Below are 9692 nucleotides of genomic sequence, written 5' to 3' on the forward strand. Positions count from 1 at the left end.
GCCCCGCCTTCCTCGGGTGTGAAACAACAGCCTTCAGGTATGGTTCCTGCGTTACTGTCTGTTTTCAGGCCCCATGACGCCATGACGGCTCCTGTCACACTCGCATGCCCTGCTGCTGCCAAAACTAAAGATGGAGGATCTTCTCCCAGACACACTCCTGTCTCGGGATCCCCTCCCTGATGCCCTCCTTCTTATGGTGTGACGTCACTGCCAGCCCTCTCACCTCAGGGCATTGACAGCCTAGCCCCGAGTCTACTCTCAATACCTGCCTGGCCCCGTGCTACTTCAGCCACCCCAGGGCGTTACTGGAGGCAGGAGAGCAGTGGCCAGCCACCACACACGCACAGGCTGGGAAGGCCCAGCTTACCTCTCGTGCAGAGACAGCTCACGGTACCCCAAAACGTGACCTCGCAGCGCCAGGGCGCAGAGGATGGGTGCTCAGGCACGGCTCTGTCTTTTCCAGGCCCGTGAGGCAAGGGGACAACACAGGGGTGGACGCCGTCTGCACCTATAGGAAGGAGCCCTCCGCCCCGCCCTTGGACAGGGTGGGCCTTTACCGCGAAGTGACCAACAAGACCAGGGGCACCACGCAGCTGGGCCCTTACCGCCTGGACAGGGACAGCCTCTACGTCAACGGTGACTGATGCTGCTCTCGCTGCCTCCTTGGCTGTCCCGGGGCAGCCTTCCCCACCCTGCCCAAGCACCAGCGCCAGCTCATGACCCTCTCTCTCTCTCTCTCTCTGTCTTTCTCTTCCCAGGTTACAACGAACAGACAGTCCTGACCGGTGAGTCCCTTGTAGGAGCGGGCTGGGCTCAGAAGGCAGCAAGTGCCTCGTGGGGGGCTGTCCCAGGCAGAAGTGGCTGGGAGACAGGAATCCTGATCCCTGGCAGAAGCAGGGAACCTGTCAGCCTTCCTCACGGAAGCAAGTGCCACAATGAGGGGGTGGCTGGCAGGAGACCGATGCCTCTGTCCACCCAGAGAGAGCCTTGACAGCCTGGATCGTGCACCCCGTCACTCCCCATCTGTGTTTCTTGCAGCTCCCACCCACCCACCAACGACCGCTGCAGCCCTCCAGCATTTCACCATCAACTTCACCGCCACCAACCTTCCCTACAGTTCCCATCTGGCGACTCCCAACTCGGCAAAGTTCAACGCTACACGGAGAGTCATGGTCACCTTGGTAAGTGGCCCATCGCACAGCATCAATGACCATGCCCCTCTAGCCGCCTCACTTTGTGGAGAGTGCAGGGATATGGCCAAGGCTTAACCATGCACCCTCTCTCCTTGGCAGCTTGACCGCCTTCTGAAGGAAAGCAGCATTGGCCCCGTCTTCCTCGGGTGTGAAACAACAGCCTTCAGGTACGGGTAGTGGCGGAGTGTCCTTTGAAGTCCCACAACAAGATGTGGGGCCCGTAACGCTCCCATCCACTGTTGTTGCATACACTAAGCGTGGAGAACCTCCTCCCAGACACACTCATGCTTCAGGGTCCCCTCTCTGGTGCCCTCTTGCCTTAGAGCCTCCTCTCGCTGCCAGCCCTCTCACCTCAGGGCATCGACAGCCTAGCCCCAAAACGACTCTCAATTCCTGCCATGCCCCATGCTACCCCAGCACCCCTACGGCGTTACTGGAGGCAGGAGAGCAGTGGCCAGCGACTACGCACGAACAGGCTGGGAAGGCCCAGCTTGCCTCCCGTGCAGGGACAGCTCACGATGCCCCAAAAACGTGACTCGCAGCGCCAGGGCGCAGAGGATGGGTGCTCAGGCACGGCTCTGTCTTTTCCAGGCCTGTGAGGCCAGGGGACAACACAGGGGTGGACGCCGTCTGCACCTACAGGAAGGAGCCCTCCACCCCGCCCTTGGACAGGGTGGGCCTTTACCGCGAAGTGACCAACAAGACCAGGGGCACCACGCAGCTGGGCCCTTACCGCCTGGACAGGGACAGCCTCTACGTCAACGGTGACTGATGCTGCTCTCGCCGCCTCCTTGGCTGTCCTGGGGCAGCCTTCCCCACCCTGCCCAAGCACCAGCGCCAGCTCATGACCCTCTCTCTCTCTCTCTCTCTCTCTCTCTTTCTCTTCCCAGGTTACAACGAACAGACAGTCCTGACCGGTGAGTCCCTTGTAGGAGCGGGCTGGGCTCAGAAGGCAGCAAGTGCCTCGTGGGGGGCTTGTCCCAGGCAGAAGTGGCTGGGAGACAGGAATCCTGATCCCTGGCAGAAGCAGGGAACCTGTCAGCCTTCCTCACGGACACGAGTTCCGCAATGAGGGAGTGGCTGGCAGGAGACCGATGCCTCTGTCCACCCAGAGAGAGCCTTGACAGCCTGGATCGTGCACCCCGTCACTCCCCATCTGTGTCTCTTGCAGCTCCCACCCACCCACCAACGACCGCTGCAGCCCTCCAGCATTTCACCATCAACTTCACCGCCACCAACCTTCCCTACAGTTCCCATCTGGCGACTCCCAACTCGGCAAAGTTCAACGCTACACGGAGAGTCATGGTCACCTTGGTAAGTGACCCATCGCACAGCAATGGCCATGCTCCTGTAGCCCCCTCGACTTGGGAGGAGTGCAGGAATATGGTCGGGGCTTAAGCATGCACCCTCTCTCCTTGGCAGCTTGACCGCCTTCTGAAGGAAAGCAGCATTGGCCCCGCCTTCCTCGGGTGTGAAACCACAGCCTTCAGGTATGATTCCTGCGTGACTGTCCTTTTTTGGGCCCCATGATGGCACCTGTCACGCTCCCATGCCCTACTGCTGCCAAAACTAAAGCTGGAGAATCTTCTCCCAGACACACTCCTGCCTCAGAGCACACTCCCTGATGCTCTTCTGACTTAGGGCCTGACCTTGCTGCCGGCCCTCTTTCCTCAAGGCATGGATAGTGTATCCCTGAGAGAATTCTCAAGTCCTGCCTGGCCTTGTGCTTCCCCAGCAGCCCCTGGGCGTTAGTGGAGGCAGGAGAGCAGTGGCCAGCCACAACACACGCACAGTCTGGGAAGGCCGAGCTTGCCTCCCGTACAGGGACAGCTCACGATGCCCCAAAAACGTGACCTTGCAGCGCCAGGGCGCAGAGGAGGGGTGCTCAGGCACGGCTCTGTCTTTTCCAGGCCCGTGAGGCAAGGGGACAACACAGGGGTGGACGCTGTCTGCAGCTATAGGAAGGAGCCCTCCACCCCGCCCTTGGACAGGGTGGGCCTTTACCGCGAAGTGACCAACAAGACCAGGGGCACCACGCAGCTGGGCCCTTACCGCCTGGACAGGGACAGCCTCTACGTCAACGGTGACTGATGCTGCTCTTGCTGCCTCCTTGGCTGTCCCGGGGCAGCCTTCCCCACCCTGCCCAAGCACCCGCGCCAGCTCATGACCATCTCTCTTTCTCTCTCTCTCTTTCTCTTCCCAGGTTACAACGAACAGACAGTCCTGACCGGTGAGTCCCTTGTAGGTGTGGGCTGGGCTCAGAAGGCAGCAAGGGCCTCGTGGGGGGCTTGTCCCATCTGGAGGGGGCTGGGGGTCAGGGACAAATACCCTGTAAGAGGAATTAACTACTCAGCACCGTTGGGATCAACGTCTCATGAAATATTTGAATTAGTTTAGGATTACATAGGAGGTCAGAGGAGACCTGTTTCCAGGAGCACTGTATTGCACTGCTGGAAGGCTTGCGGGTAACTGATGTTCACATGCAGTTCAGTCTTTTCCAACAGCAACACAACAAGTGAAAAGAATCTGTGGTTTAACAAAGCTAGACCATCAGGCCAGTGCGGTTAAATGTCATCAGGGTTTGTGCACTCTGGGATAAAAGTGGAGATGGAGTTAATCTCAGCTCCTCATATGAAGTGGTCAGGCACCTGTTTACAGCCTGCTCAGCTGTGACTGGCCTTCTCTAGGCATCTAGATGAGCTGGGAGAGCCCTCATCTGCTCCACATATGCATGTTCTACACTGTTGCTGGCATCATCATCCCATACTGAGCTGTTATGTATAGTGCCCATCCATTCCAACTGACACGAGTTTATCTCTGGCTTTAGCAGGTTTATGAATATTTCTTTTCTTGTTGCAACAAATTTTGTGCTTTTCTTGCAGCAGCATCTTCGTCTCCTCCCCTTGCAAGAGAGGGGCATTTCACAGTGAACTTCACTGTGACTAATCTCCGTTACACACCAGCATTAGGGAATCCAAATTCTAAAAGTTTCATTGCTACAAAAAAAACTCTGATGTACTTGGTGAGTGCCAGTCAGGTTCCTCTTGTATCCATGTTCTTGTTGGTTTTATTATTTATTCACTGTGACTTATCAACTGGCTTTTTTTCTTGGCAGCTTGATCATGTGCTCAAGAACAGCAGCATTAGCCCTGCTTACGCTGGATGTCCAATGGTGGTACTAAGGTAGGCACATCCTAGAAGTGTTATAGAAGACAAGGGCAATTCAAATTTTGGCTGACAACAGGATTATGCAGAAATCTTCCCTTTCATATAATTCCTTCCTGGTTTGGTTTCCTCCTAGCCTGGTAGAGACTGTAAAACCCTAGACTCCTGAGTAGTATTACACCTCCTTTATGAGCCCTTGTGATGGGGTGGTCACTACATAATTTCTTCTGATTATGCTTGCATTGATTTCACCAATTTTGCATTTCATTTAGATCATAAGAGTGCTGTTCCAATTGTATAAAACAGCATAATACTAAATTTCCAGAATCTGAGAGCATTCTTTCATGTAATAACACTATTTCACACTATTTTAAGGGGAAATCCAATTCCATTGTAGCATGCAAGCAATGCACAGAAGTGTCACTCAGCCCTGTAAACGTGTGTGGTTTTTCAGGTCTGTGAAGAACAGAGAGGGCACTGCCATGGATGCAGTCTGCACATACAGCACCAATGCTACCACCTCTGAATTTGACCGAATCAAGGTTTATCGTGAGCTCAGCAAGATGACAGCCAGCTGCACTGAGCTAGGACCCTACAGGCTGGATGCAGAAAGTTTTTATGTTAGTGGTAAGTGTCTGAGCTGATGTCAGGAGGGAATACTCTCCTGACTGCTGATTTGATATTAGGAGGAAATGAGTTACTACATAACTACGGAATCAATAAAATGTGGAGAGAGAGCAAGAGCAAACGCTAACCAAAGCAGAGAGGCCACTGTCACTCAGCCTTTGCACCTTGTTATTCCTTTGAATGAAGTAACCAAATACAGCAAAGGTCATTCTCCAGAAAATTTAAGGATTGACCTCTCATGGTGAACGATGGAATGTGTTCCCCTGCAGAGGACCAGCGCTAGAACTGGACACCACTTGACAAAAGTCATACTTAAATTGTCAATGTAGAAGTTAAACTGGATTTAGGGAATGGATAAATTCCCTCTCAACATCCCAAGGGATGGGACAATTCTGTGCACTGATCTCTAAGAAAAGTATAAATGTGCATTTATGCCTAGAGAGTCATCAAATCAGTCTTTTGTAGTAGATGTGTACACAGGATCTCTCAGACAAAAAGAATTCAAGTTCTGTATTCTACTGTGTGCCAGACCTCCCAAAATCTAAACCAGTTTCTCAGATACTGTCCTTTTTCTTCCCCACACAGGTTATAATGAACTGCAGCCTAAACTATGTAAGTACCTTTAAATAACAACTGAAAGGGCAAGAGACTTTGCTAGTTAGCAGTAGCCAGAAAAGAAGGTTAGACTAACCAGCCAACAGCGCTGCTACACTTATAAAACAGTGTTAAGAGAATTTGGGTGCCTGTTAAGGAGCTGCAGTTGCTATAACCCTGAAGCCACCTAGAATATCTGAGAATTTTTCTTATAGTGTTTCCTCTAGGGATGATGATCATAAACTGTATTTTCAAGCAATAATTTGCCTTGCTCATTACAGCTGTCAATCAAAGTACACAACCTCTGTCACCAGCAGTAAGGAACTTCACACTGAATTTCACTATAACCAACCTCCAGTTCACTGCAGATCTGATGATGCCAAATTCTAAAAAATTCAAGTCAACAGAAAAAGTCATGTACTATTACGTAAGTCTGGCAAATGCCCTGCTTGGGCACAGTTCTTTTAATATCTCGAATCTCCTACCTTTGCCATGACATTTTACTTAAATATTATTATTAAATTTCTAGGTTGACACTTTACTCCAGAAAAGCAGTATCAGCCCTGCTTATATTGGCTGCAAAGTTATGGCATTCAGGTAAGAGCCATGTCTGGGAAAAGTCTGCATTACCTGCTTCTTTGAAAGTTGCTTCCTATTTCTCAGCATTCAACACATCTCTGAGTGGTTTTCTTACATTGTGGTAATGTCTCTGAGTGGTTTTCTTATCTACCTCTTTGATCATATACTAAAATTTAAGATGGACTTCTCAATAATGCTAAAACATCCTAAAACAATGCCTCGTTTCCTAGGTCACAGAAGGACAGGGATGACACGGGAGTAGATGCCATCTGCAGCTACAGAGATGAGCCTTCAGGTCCCCAGTTCAACAGAGTGGTAGTTTACCAAGAGCTGAGCAATATGACAAGTGGTATCACCAAGCTGGGACACTACAGCCTTGACAGCCAGAGCCTCTACATTAATGGTAATGAGACCACCTTGAGGCATTATTCCTTACGTTTACACAGACTACTTTGAAATGAGAATGAAGAGGATTAAACACACCTCTCAGAACAGCTAACAAAAAGTAGAGGGTAAAGAACTGCCAGAGACATTAAGTTAAAACAGTCATGAATTTAGTAACCACGATCCTGAATCTCGTGTAATAAAAAACATGTGTTTAGCCCTGCTTGAGACATTCTTGGACAATATTCCTAATAATTGTCCATTTGTTTTTCAGATTACAATGAACTGCATGGTCTGTCATGTAAGTATACTTAAAAACAAATACACGTTAAAGCTACTCAAAGGCATAAATTGATTTTGTTTCCCCCTGATTTGGCAATGCTCAGAAGATTGCAAAGTATCTTAAGTGTGTGATCATGTTAATATGTTTTTCTGCTCTAAATGTAAAGATAAATAATAATGGTACTATGTCTTATAAAGATCCTGTTCTTATCTTTTCTGTGTAATTTTTGTTCTCACAGTGGTGAAGCCAACCACCACACAAAGCCCAGGACTGGTAAAAGAGCAGTTCACACTGAACTTCACAATAACCAACCTCAGATTCACAACAGACCTAGGGACACCAAATTCTGCTAAATTCAATTCTACTGAGAAAATAATGCAACATTATGTAAGCCAAAGTCACACTGCTTTTCACTGAAATCACCCAGTATTTTGGGTTTCCCATACTCACAAAGACCTTCCCTTTTCAGATTACCAGCCTGCTTCGGAAGAGCAGCATTGGCCCCTATTTCACTGGCTGCAAAGTAATAGGATTCAGGTGAGTAATATAACTGAAAGATTAACGTTGAGCTTTAGCAAATGGTTTTCATTATGTTTGACTGGCACTTTAATAACAGTTCTTTCCCTTTTTCAAGAAGCCAGTATCATTATAATAAAGCTTCTATGCGCTTTTGTATGGTCCTTATCTTACAAAGCCTTTTTCTTTGTAATACCATATCTCAGTAATTTCTGCAGTTCTTCTGAGAACTGTGAACAGATTTTAATAGTTATGGGGGTTTTTTTAATCACATCAGAAAAAAAAAAAACAACAGATTTTTGGAATAACTAACAGAAGCTTCATGATATTCAATTCCTCAGGTCAGTGAAGAACAGGGATAACACAGGAGTAGACACCATCTGCAGCTATGGAAATGGCTCCCAAGTGCCCAAGTTTGACCAAGCTAAGGTTTACCAAGAGCTAAGGAGCATGACAAACAGCATCACCAAATTGGGAATCTATAACCTGGACAGCAAGAGCCTCTACATCAATGGTAAGTGCTTGATTTTCTCATTCCTCCAGACACCAGAGCAGTTTGGGACCACGTCAGGGCTTAGGGACCATTTCGATACTAAAAAAACCCCCCAAAACATTACCTTAAGGAGAAGGTGGTCCCACTGAAGTTTACTGCACAACTTACATGCATAAGATTAAGTGAATGCTTCCAAGAACATTTTCACATAGACATTTTTGAAGATTTTAATTTCTGCATTACTTTGAAGAGTGACTGAATTTTTGTCTTGACCTCAGTCATTCACCTGCATATGAACATTTTTACCTGATTTCTATTCCACCAGTATTTCATTTAAAAGTGTCACACATATTTTCTCACTTTAGTCTTCACTATTATAATAAGGACATTGTTCTGCTTAAAGCAGTAGGTTGTTTGTTTAATAGATTCACACCCTCGGGGACTGGTTCTGATGATTCATTCCCAAGTCATCCATTTAATCATCTCCTCTCCTCTTTCATTCTCTTAAGTGTATAGTTCTCTTACATAATGTTTCTCTTGCATTTCCTTTTCAGGTTACAACAAACCACTTGAGAGATCACGTAAGTGTTTTGCCAAGCTCATTCCATGGAAAGCTATCAAAGGATTGATGCACTCAGAAAATAAGAGGGGAAGAGATGCTTCAGAATAGCCTTGAAGTGTGCTAGCGTTGAGAATGTCTTTGAAAGCAAAGATAGCTTTTTTAATAGTAAAATCGTAATCCTTCTCCTCTTTGATTATAGCTCTGAGCGTAACTACTGCACCGAGCCCAACAATCAGGCATTTCACACTTAATTTCACCTTGACCAACCTCCAGCACACTGCAGATCTGGATGCACCAAGTTCCCAAAAATTCATTTCCACAGCGAAAGTTATCAACCATTATGTAAGTCTGGCTCTGGTTCTGCCCGTTTTCTGTTATGGTGGTGATCTTAACCTGCCTGCATGAAACGCAGGACATGCTTTCAAGTTCTCAATTATACTTTTTTTTTTGACAGATTGACCCTCTTTTCAAAAGAAGCAGCATAAGCTCTGCCTACACAGGATGTAAAGTGATGAGATTAAGGTAAGATTCCTGAAAGGACAATTAACCATTTCTTTATCTGCTCTTATACACCTTAAATTTGCACGTACATTATCATAATTGTTCTGATGACAGAAAACAGAAGCCAGTGACACCTCCCTGTCCATTCATGATCTTGATGGTAAAATCATTTTGGTATCTAAATGTCATCATCATAGTTCTTGAGAATCTGCCGAAAGATGTAGGAGCCCAGTTGCACTGATAGCCTGTCATTCCTAGTCATTCAAATTACACAGGATGTTCTGTAAGCATTGACAGTGTCCTAAAGAACATTTCTGACATTTTTACTTAGGTCTGGGAGAGACAGAGATGACACAGGCGTAGATGCTGTCTGCAGCTACAAAAACAACGACAGCCTTGACAGGTTTGACAGAGAAAAGGTTTATTATGAGCTGAGCATCATGACAAAGGGTGTCACCAAACTAGGGCACTACAGCTTAGAGAAGAACAGCCTGTATGTCGACGGTAAGCATCCATGAACAGTATCAAGGCATGATTTGGGATCGCTTGGAGATCACTCCTCATTCTTCCACTCCACTGGGAATTGAGCTTCCCCGTTGGTCTGTTAATATTCTGTAGGTTTTGACACTATGATAAAGCCAATCCAGCGTGATATTGCCATTCTAGGAGCATTTCTATCCTTTAAATCATACAAATTCCTGGAGAATTTCATTGTTACATTATATAATGTAAACAGGGGCATACCAATATTGCTTTTGTGGTATGGATAGAACGAAGGCAAAAATAAATGAACTC

Source organism: Athene noctua, chromosome 27, assembly GCF_965140245.1.
Source record: "Athene noctua chromosome 27, bAthNoc1.hap1.1, whole genome shotgun sequence".
Classification (NCBI taxonomy): Eukaryota; Metazoa; Chordata; class Aves; order Strigiformes; family Strigidae; genus Athene; species Athene noctua.